This window comes from Pleurodeles waltl, chromosome 4_1 (genome assembly GCF_031143425.1).
Source record: "Pleurodeles waltl isolate 20211129_DDA chromosome 4_1, aPleWal1.hap1.20221129, whole genome shotgun sequence".
Lineage (NCBI taxonomy): Eukaryota > Metazoa > Chordata > Amphibia > Caudata > Salamandridae > Pleurodeles > Pleurodeles waltl.
In genome coordinates this window covers 865,104,078-865,124,986 of record NC_090442.1, presented here as the reverse complement: position 1 = coordinate 865,124,986, position 20,909 = coordinate 865,104,078, and positions in this window count along the sequence as shown.

Below are 20,909 nucleotides of genomic sequence, written 5' to 3'. Positions count from 1 at the left end.
ACCTGATTCCCTTTGTCTCACTGTCTGGCAGCAATACACAATCTGCAAGAGGATTGCCATGTGACATAGGTCTATTGGCAGAACAGCACAAATATGCCATCTTCCCAAAAGTGACATTTTTATAATTGAAACCTACAATCTGACTTTACCATAAAAGATGATTTTAAATTACAATTAAAAAGAGACCAAGAAGTATTTCTCCATCTGCTCATAATCTAAAGTTAGCACTTATTAACAATAATATAGGAACCCAAGGGGGCATATTTATCAGCCCCTAGCACCACCTTGCACCACAATAACCTCATTTATTTTTAACGTTAATTTGGCCCAACGAGCAGGCGTTAAGAGGGGGCTTCCATTCATTAGAATAGGCCCCTACCTACTCTGCAGGAGTAGCGGCAATATTTTTGCACTACTCCTGCAGAGTACATCAATAGCGTCATAAAAAATGCTGTTGCCCCTACCCTGCTCCATGGTGTGCCGTATTTTAAATATGGCGCACACATGGTGTTATTCTATGGGAGAGATGGGCCTTACAGCTGTGAAAAGCAACTTTATGTTTTTTTTGCTAAACCTACATGGCTTACGATTTAAATAACAGGCACTCTGCCTAACTTCAGAGTATTAAAAAGGAAGGTTTAGGCCTGACAAAAGGTTAGTTTTGTCAGGTTGAAAAGGCAGGTCAGCACTGCACTACATGCTGCAGTGCAAGACCACAAGAATGTTTTAGAGCGCTACTTTAGTGGGTGACATTTGAGTGTTGAAGGCCCACTAGTATCATTTAATTTACAGGTCCTAGGTTCATGTAGTTCCATTTACTAAGGACTTATATGCATATTGAATGTACCAATAAGGTGTGTGCCACTTGTACCACATTTAGGGAATGATCCTAAACACTTTACCACTGGTTAGCAAGGAATATTACAGAGTGCTGATTCCAACAAAAAAAGGCCCAGCAACAGAAAACAAAAAATCAGGAAGTGAACGTGGAAAAAGGCAAGGTTCAGTAGTACCACTTTCTGATACCTAAATACTCTGTTGAGGATTTTTAGCTACATATTTCTTGTGTACCTAATGAAGATCCACTTTCAGATCAGCAAAAGTGGTGTTTACAAATCCTGAACTATCTCGATGTGAACATTTAAAGAGCCTATCTAGTTTTTCTGCATCTTCCTAATTAAGTGCCTATTTTAGGAAGGCATTCGAATGACAATAATTGCTGTAATGTGTCAACTTGAAGACTCTTACTGCGTGTAGGGCTGATGTAACGAGACATGGCACCGCATCATATTGATGCATTTGATTGATGATTTAAAGAGACGTGATGTTAAAATGTGCCTTGGGCACCTGTATCCACTTTAACATGTGTGTATCCTTATTAAGGAGAAACACGTCAAAATTAGGTATTCAGGTAAGAATATCAATAAAAACGACTTGTCCAATATTTAGTAAAACTGTAGTAAAAATTAACAAAACTAAAGATATGAAAATCCTAAGTGAATGTCATCTTCCTCCCGTGGTCATTTTGTTTTGTTGTAGCCACAAACATCGTTGTTTACAAATCATTTCTTGTGTCAAAGATGTATTTTGGCTGTTATGCATACAGAAACAAAGTAGTAAACCTAGAAACAAAGGGTCAGATTTAAAGATTGTGGTGCACCACCTTTCTTGCACCCCTCTAAGCCCCCTTAACAACACCATGTATGCGGCCTATTTACAATTCGGTGCACCATAGTGCTCCTTCCTACAATGGTGTCATAATTTATGATAATTTTGTGGTGCTTTGGTGGATTAGCTCCATAAATTATGGCATTAGTGCAGAAAAGCACTAGGGAGGCCCATAGGCTACTACGGACCCGTCACTTTAACGCCTGCCCTGAGCAGGTGTTAAAAATGATGGAAAAAATGTTGCAGTGAAATCTTGTATATTTCACTGCACCATTTTTTTGCAGCCTTCGTGCATAGGGAACGCTGCCCTTGTATACATTATACTTGGTTCAAGTATAATGTGGTGCCAGGGGTTAGAAAGCTTTGTAAATAAGGTGAAGGAGAATAGCGTCCTTAACGCCACATTAGTGTAAATCATTCTGTTAGTGTGGCGCTAGGAGGTGCTTCGTAAATCTGGCCCGAAGGTTTCGGATTTCTAAAGGGCAGTACTTGGCAGTCTGGGTTGAGGTGAAATGGTTGTTTTAATCCAGGACACCAGTGGAAAAAAACTTCAGGTGCCACACATGTAGTGCATTAACACTGACTGGCATGGGAACAAAGGGACCGAGGGCCTCATTTACAAAGTTTTGGCACAGGGTAGCACTGCAAGCCATTTTGCTGCCCTGCCCTGCATCAAAATGAAAGGAGGAATGCACTGTATCTATGAGATACAGCGTATTCCTGTCCTTTCCCCCTGCGATGGCGCTCAAATTGCTGCCATGCGCCAATGCAAGCACCCTTGCACCATAGTGCAAGGATGCCTGAGTTGAAGGGATGATTGTTTTTGTGTAGGAAGGGACACCTTCTTGTGCAAAAAAATCATAAGAGGCGTTTTCCTCCTCCTATGTGTGCTGCATTTTGGAAGAGGAAAAAACGGGGAGAGTTTTTTTCCTCCCTTGGCACCACCCTTATGCCACCCACGGGTGGCGACGGAAAGTGATGCATTCCCAGGTTTATGTGAACTTGTAAATCTGGGAATGCATCAAAATCCTTGGGTGTTGCGTGGGAACACCTACAGCAACACCCAGAGAATGCCCCTTTCATGCAGAGTAATGCTTGACAGGGGGCCATATCTACAAGGCCTTGAAAAGCCATGCAAAGCGGCTTTGCATGATCTTGTAGATATGGCCCTGCAGCCTGTGCCACCAGTGTGTCATAAAAAGTAACACAATGGCGAGGCAGGCCGCTTGTCAAGGAGGCCCCAAGTCTCACATCCTGTATTTCAGGAACATTGAGAGGAGGTTGCTGTTTCCAAATACTACTGTTAGGTTGCTAATTGCTACCCATCTAGCCTATTAGCTGCCCTAGTGATTTAGCCAGTCTAAAATCAGATTCTGGGCCTCATTTACAAGAATCTGATTGTTGGGAATGGCCTCTATGAAGGGTCACCCCAAAACTTTTTGCCTGATTCCTCCTCTTTTTCTGACCTCATTTTTGCTGGCTTTAGGACTCTGGACACTTTACCACTGCTGACCAGTGCTAAAGTGCATGTGCGCTCTCCCTAAAAATGTGGTAACATTGGCTCATACCCAATTGGCATATTTAACTTACTTCTAAGTCCCTAGTAAAGTGCACTACATATGCCTAGGGCCTGTAAATTAAATGCTACTAGTGAGCCTGCAGCACTGATTGTGCCCCCCACAAAAGTAGCCCCTCAACCATGTCTCAGGCCTGCTATTGCAAGGCTTGTATGTGCAGTTTGAGTGGCACTTCGACTTGGCATTTAAAAGTACTTACCAAGCCTTAAAATCCCCTTTTTCTGCATACACGTCATCCCTAAGGTAGGCCCCAGGTAACCAATAGTGCAGGGTGCTATGTAGGTAAAAGACAGGACAGGTACATGTTTGTTTTATATGTCCTGGTAATGAATTCGTTTTCCACTACTGTGAGGCCCGCTCCTTTCATAGGATAGCATTAGGACTACCCTCATATACCGTTTGCGTGGTACAGTCTGATCAGAAAGGGGTAACCAGGACCCATTTACTGTGGCTAGAATGGTAATAGAAAACCCTGCTTATTGGTGAAGTTGGATGTTACATTGCTATTTTAGAAATGCCAATTTTAGAAAGTGAGCATTTCTCTGCACCAATTGTGCCTTATACCATGTCTCCAATCAACATCTGGGCTGGGCTGGTTGACAGCTTCATTGTGCTATTCACCCAAAAAATCAAAGACACAGGACACTCAGTCACACCTGCACTCATTTGCATACTGAATGGGTTTTCCTGGGGTGGAAAGGTGGACTGCCTGACCCTTACATTTCAAAGGCTAGTGGCCTGCCCTCACACAGTGGACTGCCAAACCCCCTACTGGGATCTTGGCAGACAGACCTGTACTGAAAGGGGAACTTGTGCATTTCAAAACCAGACACTTCTGGAACTGAATGTGCAACCTCTCAAGAGGAACTGCCTGTCTGCCCAAAGGACTCATCTGGACTGCTTTGCTGAGAAGGACTGCAGCCCTGCTGCCCTCTGATTTTGCCAAGGGCTTGGATTGAGATTGCCTCCTGTTTTCTGAAGTCTCAGAGCCAAAAAGCCTTAGGCCCTCATTACAACCCTGGTGGTCAGTGATAAAGTGGTGGTAATACAGGCCGGCGGGAACAAAAATGGAATTATGACCACGGCGGACACCACACAGGCAGACAGCCACTTCAACACACCGACCGCCACGGAGGTATCAACAAGCAACATGGAGGTAACCGGAAACAGCCAGACAGAAGACAATTTACTGCCCACACTATTACAACAGGCCTATCAGCAACCTTTTCCGGGGTGGTACCAACAACATCAAAAGCACTGTGTGAACAGAACACAGAAGTCAAAGGACTCACCTCTGGAGACTAAGGGAACAACCACGACGCCATGCAGCCCGAGCTGCAGATATTTCCAATGCTCGTCTGCCTTTTCCTGCATTATGAACAGCAATGACGGAGAAGACGGCCAAGGTGAGTATTGCCACCTAGCACACAAGGGAGGGGGGAGGAAAAAGAGAGTGACACACACATGCAACACCCCCACCCCCAACACCATACACACAAACAGATGCACAAACATTAAATATCCACCCCGTACCCCTCAGGAATAATGCAAGGACAAAATGATTGGAAGAAAGTGAGTGTAATCCGATAAAAATAACATGAAAATGCAGTGGTGCTGGTGGCTGTGCTGCTGGCAGTGCTGGTGATGGTGCTGGTGGTGGTGCTGGTGGCAGTGCTGGAAGTGGTGGGGGGAGGCTCCAGCCCTTCCCCTGCAGCCTTGAATGGCTGAACCACTATGGTTGGTGGTGGGGACTCCGAATGAGTCCCAGCACCAGGCCTCCTGTCCTTCCTGCCTGCTGGTGCAGGCTCCTTGCCCTTCCTGTCAGCAGGCGGGGATTGCCCCTTGCCCATCCCTCCTGGAGCTGGTGGTGCCTCCTTGCCCTTCCTAGACGCTGCTGGTGGTGCCTCTTTGTCCTTCCCTGTCACAGCTGGTGGTGCCTCCTTTCCTGTCCTTGATGCACCTGGTGCAGGCACCCTGTCAGTGTTGCTGCCTGGTGCCTGGGATCCTCTCCCACCTGCAGTAGCTGTCGACACTACTGTGGCCGTGGACTGGGTGGCTGAGATGCTCGCCTGGGTTCTGACCACCCTGGCCCAACGAGAAGGACGGGGGAGTGGTAGTGAAGAAGTCAATGGTGGAGAGGAAAAGCTTCTTAGGGACCTTGGGGAGGGAAGAGGGTGAAGGTTTGGAGTGGAGGAAGAGAAAGTGGTTGTAGGAGGTGTCTGTCTGCTGTGTTTGAGTGCAGATGCATGGGCTGGATGCTGTTGTGAGGTGGGTGGCTGTTGGGTGTCTGAGTGCTTGCCTTTGTGTACTTTGGGAGGAGGGGGCACAGACACAGTGGGAGAGGACACAGGGGGCATGTGCATGGATGTGGGGGTGGTGACTGCCAGTGAGGGGCGTGTAGTGATAGGCGTGATGGTGGTAGTGGATGAGGATGTAGTGCATGCAGGTGTGAGTGTAGACGCAACTGGGATGGAGGTGGACGAGGAGGAGAAGGGGGACACAGTGGAGGCAGTTGATGTTGGTATGTCTGTATCTGGATGGTGTTTGTGTGAGTGCCTGTGGGATGATGTGTGGTGCTTGTGTTTGCCTGAACCACACCTGTGTGTTGTCCTGGGTGCATGCTGGTCTGCCTGTGTGCTTGGGATAGGTTGAGGTTGAGGGGAATGGGATTGGGCAGAGGAAGTTGGAGGGGGATGTTAGAAACAGGGACAATGGCTTCCATCAGGAAGGAGGCCAGAGCCTGGATTGAACTCTGTTGGGCCGCTATGCCTGAGTGAATGCCCTCCAAGAATGCATTTGTTTGTTGCAAATGGGCTGCCAGCCCCTTGATGGCATTCACCAACAGAGATGGATCGCAGGAGGTCAATAGCCTCCTCACTCAGGGCAGCAGGGCTAACTGGGGCAGGGCCTGAGGTGCCTGAGGCAAAGGAGATACCCACCCACCTGGGTGAGTGGGCACAGAAAACATGCTGAGGGGTTGCTGGGAGGGCAGTGCTGGTACGGGGTGGGGTTGCACCTGTAGTTGGGGTGGGCACAGAGGTGTCCGCCACGACCAGAGAGCTTCCATCGGAGGAGGTATCATTATCAGAACTGTCTCCTCCAGTCTCCGCTGTGGTGCTCCCCTCGCACTCCTTGCCACTGGTGCCCTCACAATTGGTGGATTCGGCCTCCTGGGCCCTGTGGGACGCAGCTCTCTCCGTCTCCAGTTCCTCTGCTTCTTCGCCAGATGATGCTAATGCACATAAGGACAGGGTGACAAAACAAAAAGGAGGGGGGAGAGACAACGGATACCCTTGGTCAATGGTGGCTACAACACCACCGTTGGCATACACGACACACACACAGGGAACAGCCCTATGCACGAGGCATTGCGCTAACAGTCACAATGCTAGTCACCAGCGCATGGACATGGATACCTAATGCCAATTGCAGCTTGCCTGGGACCCACAGACACCTGCCCAGTAGTGGATGCCTACTAGCTTTGGTTCGAGGAGGTGTACATCAGACCCTGCCCAACATGGGCCCTGCCCTGCAATGTCCGCCTGACCTACGGGCACCCACAGGCCCACATCTCCCTCCCGGATACAACCCCACCACGCGCAAGTAGTATATTGGAGCACTGTACTCACCCACTTGTGGCTGCTGTAATGATCCCAAGAACCCATCCAGCTCCGGTTAGGCCATGTCCAGTATGCAGGCCATCAGGGGGGTCAGGGTTCAACAGGCACCGCTTCCTTGTTGGGAGGCCATCCCCAGAGGGGCCTCCGCCGTCTTCCATGCCGAGCATCTTAGGTCCTCCCACCTTTTCCAACAGTTGGTGCTCCGCCTTCTGTAGACCCCCAGCGCCCACACATCCTTGGCGATGGCAGGCCATATGCCCTTTTTTTGATGGGCGCTGAACTGCAGAGAAATACACATATGAAAAGGTATCAGTCACACCGTTCTGCCTGTTACACTCATGGCCCACCATATCCCTCACATCCCCTTACGCAAAGACATTACACACCATACATGCAGCACGTTGCTGAGGGCCCTTCCACCAACCCCCGTACAAGAGGCCCTCAAACACAGCACTCAATGCATTCATGCCCCATGCATCGTACTCACAGTGTACCCTGGAGGCCCATACAGCATTCAGTACTGGGATAGGACCCCATCCACCAGTCTCTCCAACTCCACAGCAGTGAAGGCAGGGGCCCTTTCCCCAATGATACGAGCCATGGTCAGTTCCAGACACAGGTCACAGCAGCACTTGCAGTGTAGGTCCTCTCCTGTTGAAGGTCAAGTAGCAAGTGAGTGAACAGATAGAAAATGGCGGTCACATCTGCGGCTGTGTGTACTGTCACCGCTGGCGTACATCACTATTGGCCACTGTAACTCATAGGGCACAATGGTATCCAATGAGGAGTTGCACAGCGGTTCTCAACCACCTCCCGCAACGGCGCACAACGTCAGCAGAATTACCTCATTTTCACCTGTCCCTTCATACAGGACAGGCAGATGCCATTTCGGGGGGGGGGGCAGGCCATGGCACCTAACTGAGACATAAGCACCATTTGGGCCTATCCACAATATAATGTTACAGTCACAACATGCAATGTAGTGTAGTGTTTGGAAATGTTGAATACTGACCAGCTGCTCACCCTTTGCCCCCTAGATTGCAACCGCTGCAGATGAATAGGAGATGGAGACATCCCCCTGTGTACAGGCCCTTGGTGGACTTGGCAACAATGGAGGACAGGCACATTATTCTCATCTATAGACTGGACAAGGCCACAATCACAGAGCTGTGTGCCCAATTGGAACCTGACCTGATATCTGCTATCTGTCAGCCCCCCAGGATCCCCCTCTTATGCAAGTGCTATCAGTGTTCCATTTCCTGGCAACTGGCTCCTTCCAAGTGACAGTGGGCTTGGCAGCAGGAATGTCTCAGCCAATGTTCTCAATAGTTTAATAGTGCAGGCCAGAGTGTAGTCTGCCCTAATTAAACACATGCACAGCTACATCGTTTCCCCCCAGGTGGAGGATTTGGCCACACTGAAAGCTGATTTCTATGTAATGGGACATATCCCCAACATTATTGGGGCAATAGATGGTACACATATTGCATTTGTTCCCCCCAGAGAAATGAACAGGTTTTCAGAAATCAAAAGAGCTTTTACTCCATGAATGTGCAGATAGTGTGCCTGGCGGACCAGTACATCTCCCATCTCAATGCAAAGTATCCTGGGTCTGTGCATGATGCCTTTATCCTGAGGAATAGCAGCATCCCATATGTGATGGTCTCTACTCCAGAGGCACAGGGTCTGGCTAATAGGTGAACCCTGGTTCCCACCCAGTAGGTGTTGGTGTATGGGTACGGTGTGGGCCCTAAGGGTTAGTGTGTGTCTAAAAGTTGTCCCTTGATATTTGCAGGTGACTCTGGTTATCTTAACCTCTCATGGCTTCTGACCCCTGTGAGTAATTCCAGGACAAGGGCAGAGGAACGTTACAATGAGGCACATGGGCGAACAACAGGAATAATAGAAAGGACATTCGGTCAGGTTTTGTTGCCTCCATTTAACAGGTGGACCCCTGTACTACTCACTTAAGAAGGTGTGCCAGATCATCGTGGCATGCTGTATGTTGCACAACCTTGCCTTACGTCGCCAGGTGCCTTTTCGGCAGGACGATGATGCTGGAGATGGGCGTGTGGCAGCAGTGGACCATGTGGACAGTGAAGATGAGGAGGCAGAGGATGAGGATTAGGACAACAGAAGTGCTATAATACAACAATACCTCCAATGACACACAGGTAAGACACTGTAATTTCACTTTACATTGACAGTTTTGTGCTTGACATTGTCACTGGAAGGCTGATTTTCCCACTTCTATGGCCACTTACTGTACCCTTTGTCATCTCTATTTTCAGATATTTGTGCCCCACTATCGCTCTTGGTTTGTTCACTGCAGCCAACTACAGGTCATTCCTATGTATACATTACTGTACAGTTGTATTGCAGTGTTTACAGCTTGTTAAACGAATACATATTTCAATCATTTGACAGACTCCATACTTGTATTTATTCAAATGGTGTTTATTTAAGTGCTAATAAGTAGAGGGGGATGTGCAATGAGCTGGAATGATGGTGGAGGAATGTCCAGGTAAGAGTCCAGTCTATTTGTATCACAATTGCATTGCCCAAGGGGGCATAGGAAGTGGAGCAATGACAGTTCAAGGTGGACAGGGTGACAGAGTGGGACACAAGGGTGACAATCAGGATAAGGAGAGTCTTATTTCCTGGTGTGGGTCTTGGCAATAGACTATGGCTTCTGCCTGGATCGCAGGGACCATTTGTGGGGGTGGTTCTCATTCTGCAGGGGGTGGAATGCTGGTGGCCTGTTGTTCCTGTTGAGGGACTTCCTGCCCACTAGCGTCAGCGGAGGTGGAAGGCTGTTCATCGGTTTGGCTAGTGTCAGGGGCCTGCTGTGTGCCACTGACTCCCTCATGGTGTTGGCCATGGTGTTGGCCAATGGTGACCAGGGTGGTGTTGATGTCCTTCAAGTCCTCCCTGATCCACAGGTACTGTCCCTCCTGCAGCCGCTGGGTCTCCTGCAACTTGTCCAGTATCTGACCCATCGTTTCCTGGGAATGGCAGTATGCTCCCAGGATGTTGGTGAGTGCCTTCTGGAGAGTCGGTTCCCTGGGCCTGTCCTCCCCTGTCGCACAGCAGTCGTCCCAGCTTCCCTGTTGTCCTGTACCTCTGTCCCTTGAACCGAGTGCCCACTGCCACTGACCCCAGGTCCATGATCATCCTGTGTTTGTGGGGTGGCCTGGGGGTCCTGTAGTGGTGGACACACTGCTGATTGATGTGTCCTGGGGACAGAGATATGGGCTTTCTGGGTGGGTACTGTGCTGATATTTCCTGAGGGGGGAGGCTCTGTGGTGGTATGGGACTGTGCCTGGGTTACCAACTGTCCGGAGATCCCTGATGGGCCAGGTTGGTCATCCAGATCCAGGCTTCCAGAGCTGCTGTCATCACTGTGGGCCTCTTCTGGGGGGGGACTGGATGTTGCTAGCACCTTCTCTCCTGTGACGTTGGGTGGGGGACCTGTGGGGATGTAAATGCAGTGTTATTGTTTCTGTGTGTGTCATCCTGTGCATGGGTGTGTTGCCCTCTATTGTTGTTATTGCCCTGTCAGCTTTGCCTTGTGTGAGTACTTATTTTGTGGGCTAGGTGATTCTTACTATTGTGCATGCTTTAGTGATGGGTGTCCATGCAGGTCTGTGATGGGGGTTTGTGCATTGCGGTTACACACAGGGCTTGGTATTGGGAGGGTGGGTTGCGATGATGGGGTGTGTGTGAGGTGGTGGAGTGATGGGAGTGAGAGTAAGGGTGGGGGTTTGTGATGGCATGCAGGTAGGGGAGTAATAGTAACAGAGAGTTGACTTACCAGAGTGCAGTCCTCCTCCTACTCCTGCCAGGCCCTCAGGATGCATGATTGCCAAGACTTGCTGCTCCCATGTTGTTAGTTGTGGGAGAGGAGGTGGGGGTCCACCGCCAGTCCTCTGTACAGCTATTTGGTGTCTTGCTGCTGTGGAACACACCTTTCCCCGTAGGTCATTCCACCTCTTCCTGATGTCATCCCTTGTTCTGGGGTGCTGTCCCACAGCGTTGATCCTGTCCACGTTTCTCCGTCATATCTCCATCTTTCTTGCAATGGATGTCTGCTGCACATGTGATACGGATAGCTGTGGCTCTACCCGGATAATTTCCTCCACCATGACCCTTAGCTCCTCCTCTGAGAACCTGGGGTGTCATTGTGGTGGCATGGGTGTAGTGTGAGTGGTGTGGATGAGGGTATATGGGGTGATGTGTTGGAGTGTGTGATGTAAGGTGCGTGGATGGTGTATAGGTGATGGTGGTGTGTGGCTGTGGTCTGGTCTTTGGTCTTGCTATCTCTCTTGTGGCAATTGTTTGTATTCGTAAAGGGTTGTGGGTAATGTGGGTGTGTGTTTTATAGTGATGTGGGTGTGTGTTATTCAAATTGTCTAATGTGGTGTTGTTTTGTTAGGTTGTGCGTATTTTGAGCGCGGTGGTATGTACAGCCAATGGTTTGGTGGCACTGAATATCCACCGTGGTGATTCGTGGGTCATAATGCTGTGGGCGTAGTTCGGTTGGTGTAATGGTGTGGGTTTTGCTACTGCCAGCTTATCACTGACCTTTGGGCTGGTGGACCTATGTGTGTGGCTGTATAGTGACGTATTGCTATGTGTGGGTCATTATATGGATGACGTTAAGCCACTGCGGCGGCGCTATGTTGGCGTCAGTCAGCATGGTGGTAAGCGGTACTCACCGCCAATGTCATGAGGAGGGCCTTAATATCTTCGGGAAACTCATTGTGTGCAGAAAATTGACCCACCGCTTGCCAGAAATGATGCACAGCCATCTGGCAACCGAGTAACTGCCACACAGCTGAACCTGAATGACACAGCCCAACTTCCAAAGTGAAGATTCAATGCAGCGCCTGCCGTTCAAAAGAAATATAAATGCACAGCCCTACTGGATCGACGCACAGCTGAACCAAAACAACGCAGCTGATTCCCAGAGTGGAAAATCGATGCAGTGCCTGCTGTGCGACAGAAAATTCAACGCATCCCCATACCAGATCAACACAACTTCTGTGACTTCTTCCCTCGTGCCCATGATTTCCCCACATCGTCCCTGGTCGCCAAAAAGATCCCCACATCGCAGTGAAGAACCAAGATTGCACGTTGAAAAACAACACAAAGCCCCTTGCAGTATGGAAAGAAACAACATATCGTCTGTGCTATTTCAGAAAATCCAATGCACATCCTATTTCTCTACGACTCCCCTACTCTGCACTCTCCGTGAATGTTATTTTTTACACAAACCAGGTACTTTGTGTAATCAAGAGACAACTGATGATTTCTACGATTTGCAAATCTTTTTAAACCTGCAAAAGTGATATTTCAACTTGTGTTTATTGAACCTTTATGGGTTTGACCTTAATTTAACCAGATAATTATTGGATGTTTTTCTAAACCTGTGTGGTGTATTTTTATGTTGTTTTCACTGTGTTACTGTATGCTTTATTGCACAAATACTGAACACATTGCCTTCTAAGTTAAGTCTGACTGCTCACTGCCAAGCTACCAGAGGGTGGGCACAAGATAATTTGGATTGTGTGTGACTTACCCTGACTAGGATGGTGGTTCCTACTTGGACATAGGTGTATACCTCTACAAACTACAGACCTAATTTTTAACATTGTTGATCAGCGGTGAGGATAGGACTTGTGTTTGTGCAGTGACATACAATAGCTACCTATACACTACCTACCTACAGTAAAAGGTCAATTTGTGTTGTTCTCTTTTTGCTGTAATTTTTCCTGCTTGACATTTTAGTCTAATCGTATACAACATGTCTCTGGGTGGGCCTCAAGGAGGAGCTGGAGTGTTTGACCTAGCTAAGCAGGAGGCATACACTGTCAGCTAGCTGAAAGGGTTCTGCAAGGGGATGGGAGTACATACTCGGGGTTCCTCCAAGAAGGAGGAGTACCAAAAGACACTGAGGGCCTGGCCAGAAGCCCATTCACAGGAGCATGTTGAGTTGGGAGAGCAAGAGGAGTGCTCTCCAGAGGATTTACCAACAGCAGTGGGGGATGACATCCCTGGATTTGTGCCCCCTGTTAAACCAGGGAGCAGTGTCTCAAGTCATAGAGGAAAGGAACGAGGAGAGATAGTTTCAACTGTTGTTAGCAAGATTAAAAATGGAAACCCAACAAGCTGAGAGAAAAGCCAGACAAACTGAGGCTGCAGCTGAGAGGGCCTTGGCTGAAAATAAACTACTTCTGGCTCATGAAGTGAGTGTGAAAGAGATGGAGCTCAAGTCTAGGCAGTCTGAGTCCAGTATGGTTGTGGCAGCATACATATAAGACCTGCTGGAGGCATTAAGGTTCTTATACCCAAAGATGTGGTGCCAAGTTATGTGGTGGGCGATGACATTGACAAATGGTTTATTGCATGTGAAGTTGCACTAAGGGCTCATGGGATTTCTGAAGAGCAATGGGGGGGAGGGCGTGTGGAAACATGTACCAATTCTTGGGATGGACACACTTCATACTTTAGAAGTTAAGGACCAGAACACATACACTCTCAAGAAAGCAATTTTAATTGCCAAGTTTGGACTGACCCCTCAAAAATATGGTCAGAAATTTAGGGACAGTACCAAATTCTCCAACAAAACTTGTGTAGACTTTTATGATTCTTCTAGCAAAGCACTAAATGGATGGGTGTGGGGTAGTAATGTTAATGATTATATGGGTTTATATAATTTGATCCTAAGAGATTATATGCTCAGTATTTGCTTTACAGTGTAGCTCCAGCACCTTATTGACAGTAAGCTGACTGATCCCAGGAAGCTTGCTGAGGAGGCGGACCTCTAGGCTACTACCAGAGTGTCCAAGAAAGCACCTGTCAGTGACCCCAAGAAGGGTGGTTCCGGTTTCCCCCAACAGAGTGAGGGGGAGGTTGAAGATGACACAGACAAGTCGCAGGGTAAGGGGGGAGGAAAGGGTTTCAATGCCCCATCTGAAAAATCCCTACTTGGACAAAGGTGTATAGCTCTGCCAACTATAGACCCCACTTCTAACACTGATGCATCAATATCAATGCATCAGACTTCTTGTGGTTCCCTAAGATCCCCAAACAATGCCATGGATGTGCTCTATTTACAAGACAGAGCTGCATGGTGAACGTTTTCACAGATCCATCAGAAATTCTGACGCATTTGTTTGGAGCTAAACTCAGGCATTGCTGGAGTAGTATTGTAAACATGATGCTAGTTCAGCAGTGTGAGGATGCTTCCTTTGGAAAAAAAAGCCCTATGTCAATTTTACACCTGGCCTGATTAGGCAGTAAAATTTGGAAGCAATGAAGTTGCAGAATGAAGCAGTGAAATGTTGTAAATTTCACTGTGTCAGTTCTGCATGGCTTTTTGCGTGGGAACGCCTACCCTGCATACATCATATGTGGTGCAGGCATATTCTGATGCAGGGCTTTACAGATTTACACATTAGGCCCAATGCTTCAGTATGTAAATCTGAAGCAATTCAGTGTACTGCTAGCACCACCGCTGCGTCAAAGGAAAATGAAGCAGGAATGGCACAAATGACTTGTAAATGAGGCCCTCTCTGTTGGACATCGTGCCCTTGTCTGCACTGTAGCACACCTTTATTGTGTGCTCCTGGCGCAGGCTTGGACTTCCTTGGCCCTATTATGTCATTGCATGTGGTGAACCTGTTGACTTCCAAGACGGGGCACATGCAGTATGTGCTTGCATCATCTCCGGGGAGTTGCTGAGAGTCCCTGAGAACCCCATGCACTCACCCAAAAGACACCTTCAGAGGCTGCACATTAACTGTTGCCTCATCCTTGGTGGTAAACAATGTGCCTTGCAAGAACTTGTTTTTGTCTATACCCAAATTAGGAAATGGACAGGGTTGAAAGGGCTTAAGGAGTTCACGGAAATTATGAAAAGCCACTTTAAGACTGGGTAGGTGTGGGCTGCATGAACATCTGTGGACATTCTCCAAATCCCGAGGTGCCCCTATTAACAGATGGAAATGCCTGTTGTGCACCTGGGGCCCTTCTTTATTATGTCTCTGATGAAATATAATTCCTTTTTTTCAATAGTTTATATATGTTAGTGTTTTTTTCTACTATGAATAAATGTTTTCAACATGCTAGTGCCTTAGATTTTGGTTGTGGAAGGTTTAAAAAAGTGCACAGTTACCTCCTTTCCTCACCCCTTGACCTCAACACCCCAATACCCTTCAGTCTTTATGCAGAGATCTCCCTATTGGCGTAATGTCAAAGATGCTCTGCATCATTTCATGGGTTTGTTCTGTAATTGTGAATAATGCTTTTCTAAATTTGTGGAAGTGGCCGTGTCTCACTTCATACAGTTCAGAGAGGTGGAGGATGACACATGGAGCTAGGTGGGATATATTCTAGGCATACAGAGTGTTTTTTTCATGGCGGTGACTTGATGATGTGGAAAGACAGAACATGCTTAGAAACATATATAGAAAGGATAAGAGTGTCCAAAACAAATCCTAGAGAAGCTGTTAGGGGCACATGTTGGTAGGAAGAGAAGGGGAGCTTTTTTCTGAAGAAGCAATATTGGGGATGATATTGAGTAACAGGTGTTTGATACAGAGAAATTGAGAGCTAAGACGTGAGAAAAAGGCCTACCTTAAATGGTATTGCACCTGTTAGAAATTTGGTTACTGGTTGACTGGGGTGCGAGCCCTAGTCAAGCAGCAACCCTAATCCTAGTCAAGGTAAGGCATCAGCAAAACCCAAATTAACTTACACTCATCCCCTGGTAGCTTGGCACAGAGTAGTTAGGCTTAACTTAGAGGCAATGTATAAATCATTTATGAAATACTTTAAAGAGTAATACAGTGAAAACACCACACAAAAAGTATCCCACACCAGGATAGAGATGTAGAGCAGAATTTAGTAAATAGGACCTAAACAACAAAAATCTAATCAATTGAACAAGACTTATGAATTAATAAAGAAGAAACTGCAGTAAACAGCCTAAAAGCATAGAAACGCCAACCGCAGCTATCTTGTCACGCCGGATCTGGTCAAAGTCATAAGTTCTGGCTGACTACGATGCAGTGTGGGTCAGATACAGTCCCAGATTAGTCATGCTGAAAGTTTACCTTCTCAAGATTTGTTTCTGTTAGGTTTGGAGAGGGTCATGAATAGCAAAGAGAGTGTTGTGGGCAGCAGTCAGAGCGGTACAAAGAGCAGGTCAGCTGTTGAGGATGCACAGGCCAGTGCTTCACGCTGGCGTCCCTCACAAGCAGTCAATGCTGCTGTGTGAAGCGATTGCCAGGTGGCAACTTGTGCTGATTTTTGGTGTGAGTGTTGATGTTCCGGTGCAAAATAGCCAGTTCTTGGTTGCAAAGAGGCCAAAAGCTTGTTTTTAATAGCTTGAGAGCCCCAACAAGAACCCAGGACCTGAGAGGAACCAATTGGGGTTCAGGAACTCACTGGTGATGTGTCAGGAGCTGTTAGGGAGCCTTTTATGTCCCGAGGCTCACGTCAGGAGGCAAGCAAACTAGCCATTTGAGCTACTCTGGGGACCTGAGCTCAAGATGAAATTGCAGGTCCAGTTCTTCTTCCCGAGGTATGAAGGCAACAGGCATCAGGTCAGCACAGCACTTCAGCAGAGTGGCATTCCTTGTAGCAGCACAGCAGCCCTTCTTCCTGGCGCAGTATTGATAGTTCAAGGATTGTACTCAAGTGGTAGTGTCTGAGGTTCTTCTTTTATATTTTCTACACAGTTGTGTCACTGAAGTGGGGAGAAACTTCTATAGGCATGCCTTTCAAGTGCACAGAAGTCCTGCCTTCCTGGCCATGACTGACTCTAGACTAACTACAGTGTGTTATGCAGTCCTCTGTGTGTAGATAGGATACAGCCTTTTCAGGCCTAAGTGAGGCTGAGCCCAGCTCTTCCCTCCCATCTTGGAAGTGATAGCCCATCCACTCCCATCTAAGCTCCTATTGTGTGTGGCTGTCTAGGAGAAACACAACAAGCCCAACTGCCAGCTACACCCAGTCATGTGACCAGAGTCAGGCTTCAGGCACCAAATGACTAAGGCAAGAAAAATGGCAACCTTCTAAAAGGCAAAAAGAACTGATGATGGACGGAATACTAAACCATGCAAAAATTACCTTTTACAAAAATTTGGGTCTAATCAATTTTTTTTGTGCTCACCACGCTACCCCAGTTTGGACCCAGCCATATGCAAAGCAGTCTTGACCCTGCTCCCCATGGGATCAGTCCAGCCCGAACTGCCAGTCCAGGTCCTCCAAGGACCAGAAACCGCATCCTAGAAGCTGTTTGGGGGTATGACCCCTCATCATCAAGGCTAGCTTGAATTCAGTGGCGCAGTCACAAAGATCTGGGTTTAATGCATTGTTTTTTTGCCTACTTTTCCACCCCAGTTTGGACCCAGTCATATACAAATCTGTCTTGGCCCTGCTCCACGTGGGTTTAGTCCAGCCCAAACTGGTAGGCCAGGTCCTCCTTGGACCCGAAGCAAGTATCCTGGGACCTATTTCAAGGTATTACCTCTCATCAGCCAGGATAGCTTAAATCTATTAACGCAGTAAGCGCAGAACCGTTGGGTAAGCATGCCCTTGCCACTTCGGACAACATAGAGAAATGGAACAGATGATGGAAGGAAGACTGAACAATACCGACATTCACCCCAGTCACAAAGATCTGGGTTTATTCCATTGTTTTCTTGCACACCACCCCACCTGAGTTTAGACCGAGGCATTTGCAAATCATTCATGACCCTGCTCCCCATATGAACAGTCCAGCCTGAACTGCCAGGCCAGGTCCTTCCTGGATGTGAAACAAGCATCTTGGGACAGGTTTACGGTATCACCCTTCATCAGTTCAGGCTAGCTTGATTCCAGTGGCACAGTGAGCATGGGACCCACATCTGGGCATACAGTTCCTATTTATGGTGACAAGAAAAGATTATGAACAGAATGCTGAAAAATGCAACCATTCAACCCTAGTCACAAAGATCTGTGTTTGATCCATCTTTTTTCCACCATGTCACCCCAGTTTGAACCCAGACTTATGCAAATCAGTCTTGACCCTGCTCCCAATGGGAACAGTCTAGCCCGAACTGCCAGGTCAGGTCCTCCCAAGACTGGAAACAAGCATCCTTGGACTGTTTTCGGGGTATCTCCCCTCATCAGCCAGGCTAGCTTGAATCCTGTGGAGCATGGGACCCAAGTCTGGACATATCCTTCCCACTTAGGGCAAAAAAGGCTAAAAGAGGAGATGATGGGTGGAATGCTGAACACTGCAGCAAACATTCACTCCCAGCCACAAAGATCTGGGCTTAATTTATCCTTTTTTGCCCACTACTCCACCCCAGTTCACCTGTTCTTTTTGAAGTTTTTGGTCTCTTCGCAACCATGAATGGGCCCAAGGGCACCAAATCCTTGTCACTTGCACTGCTGCCAATGCAAAGTTCCATCAATCTGACTCTTCGTGCCACAGCATTGACTGATTGTGAGGATCACATGTGTGAAGCTCCAGCCTGACCATTCAGGATGACAACAGGATCATAGCGCTACAGGGAGGACCATCCATGATGCCAGGTCTGCTCTTCCTGCTACATCAATGAATGCCTGCAATGCTTCCCTGCTCCTTGAGACCCCCTGTGAATGGGTCCCTTTGAGCTGGACTGAGAAGGTAACTTTTCAGAGGAACTAACCTGGTCCCTTTATCTGACCCATGCTTCATCGTGGTTGGCCTGAACTTGTGACTGTCTCCCAGTCTCTCACGATGAAATGTGCTTTAGGCTTTTTGGCACTATTTTCACTTTAATCTATAACATTGCATATCTCCGGTTCTACTCATTGGATTTTTGTTGTTTTGGTCTTAATTTATTTATTATATCAAGTTCTGTTATGCGACCAGGTGTGCAATTTTCTTCTGTTGTGTTTTAACTTTATTACTTTTTGAAGTGCTGCATAAATACTTTACATATTGAGTCTGAGATAAGTCTGACTGCTCTGTGCCAAGCTACCGGAGAGTTGAGCATAGGTTAATTTGTGGTTTGCTTGTGCCTCACCGTGACAAGAATTGTGGTTGCTGTTTCAGTGGCGGTTTGAACCCCTCAACCAGTAACCCGATTTCTTATACTTTACCTCCTCACAGCCCGATGTATGCTCCCTCTCTGTCCAGAGAGTCTGTGGCATCTGTGACAAAGCTTTCGCTTTCAATTATATGACACCATAAATTCTGCATAATATTACACAGCACAGACATTGTGGCCCTCATTTGGACCTTGGCGGTAAAAACTGCCTACTGCAGTGGCGACTGCCGCCAAAAGACCGTCGCCACGGCTACCAGCTGTCCGCCATACTATGACCGTGGCCGGATTTCCGCCAGAAGGATGCCAGAAATCCGGCTGTAGCCATTCCGTTGGATGACGGTAAGGTGGAGCTGCTGCCAGCAGCAGCGTCAGGTCAGGAGGCCCCTATCCGTGACAGGGAAGGGACTCCCTGTCAATGATACAGCCTACCTCCATGTTTTTCGTGGTGGTAAGGAAGCCACAAAAACCATGGCGGTAGGCGGGTTCATGATCCCACAGGTGGTACAGTGACGGCCTTTACCGCCATGGCGGTCGATGTGGTACATTGGCGGTTTGGCTTCAGCTAAACTGCCAGTGCCATAATATGGTGGAAAGTACCACCAGCCTGTTGGCAGTACTTTCCGCCATTTTACTGCTGACCGCTGGGGTCATAATGAGGGCCTGTGTGATTTATAGAGAGCTATGCTTTTAGAACTATATGCCACTATCAAATTAACCAACATTTTATCTAAAGTATTGAACTGTGTTTTGTCTTCTTCTTTATCATCTTTACATGGATTTTACATTGACCCTGCACTTGATCACATTGATTCAGGTTGTATATGGGCAATAAACTCAGTAGCGTTTTAGGGAAATTCATTTTGCCTTGTTTTTTTCACGTGTAACATTTTCTTATTGACTTCCACAATTAAAAAATCATGTGCAACCATCGGAGTGAACTCTTCATTTAAACTTAATTTCACACGGATTGAAAAAAACATGTCTGCTCTCTTCACTGATGCTAACTTTGAATTTGTGACATAAAACTATAGCAGCGTTACTATTGTGTAGCCATATGGCAAATCGTAGGCCTTGGATCTATACTATGTTGCACCACTACAGGTCAGGTGTAGAAACATCTTCATGGGGGATATAAAGTGCACTAGGTTTTAAAAACGCAAAATGTCCAGGCTTGAAAACACAGGTGGGCATATATATATTTGTTTTGCGCCGTTTTGTTCAACGCAAATTCGGTGAAAAACTAACTCCATATTTATACTTTGGCGCTATACCCCCCTAGCACCAAGTTATGGAGTTAAAGTTATTTTTGGGATCTGGAAACCTACCTTTTGTCAATTAGATGCAAGGTAGGCGTTCCCGTGCAAAAAATAACTCTATGGCCTAAGCGCCTTATTCATCCCCCTGTGCTAAAATCAAACACGGGGAGGGTCAAATAATGGTGCATAGCTTGCTTTGCACCATTATTTAATGTCTGGGTCAGGGCAGGCATTAGGGGACCTCTGGACCTATTTACATGGTAAAATACCATGGAATAAGCTCACAGGTGCCCCCCACCAGCCCCCAGGGACACCCCCAAACCACACCAGAGGGACAGCGGAGGATGGGGGACCCCATCCCAGGTAAGCATAGGTAAGTACAGGTAAGTATTTTATTGTATCTTTTAAAATACCATTGGGGGCCCTGAAATGGGCCCCCCTACATGGCACTGGGTGCAATGGCCATGCCCAGGGGACACTGGTGCTTGCCATTGGGGTGGTATGCATGACTCCTGTCTTTTCTGAGACTGGAGTCATGTGGTATGGATGGTTTTACGTCAGAAAATTATGCTAGGCTGGTTAGAGTCATTTTTTTGGGACTCTAACCTGCCTAACATCATTTTTTGGTGCAAACCCCCTTCCCCCATACTGCCACCCCCACCCGGCTAACGTCATTTTTTTTTACTCTAGTCCACCATT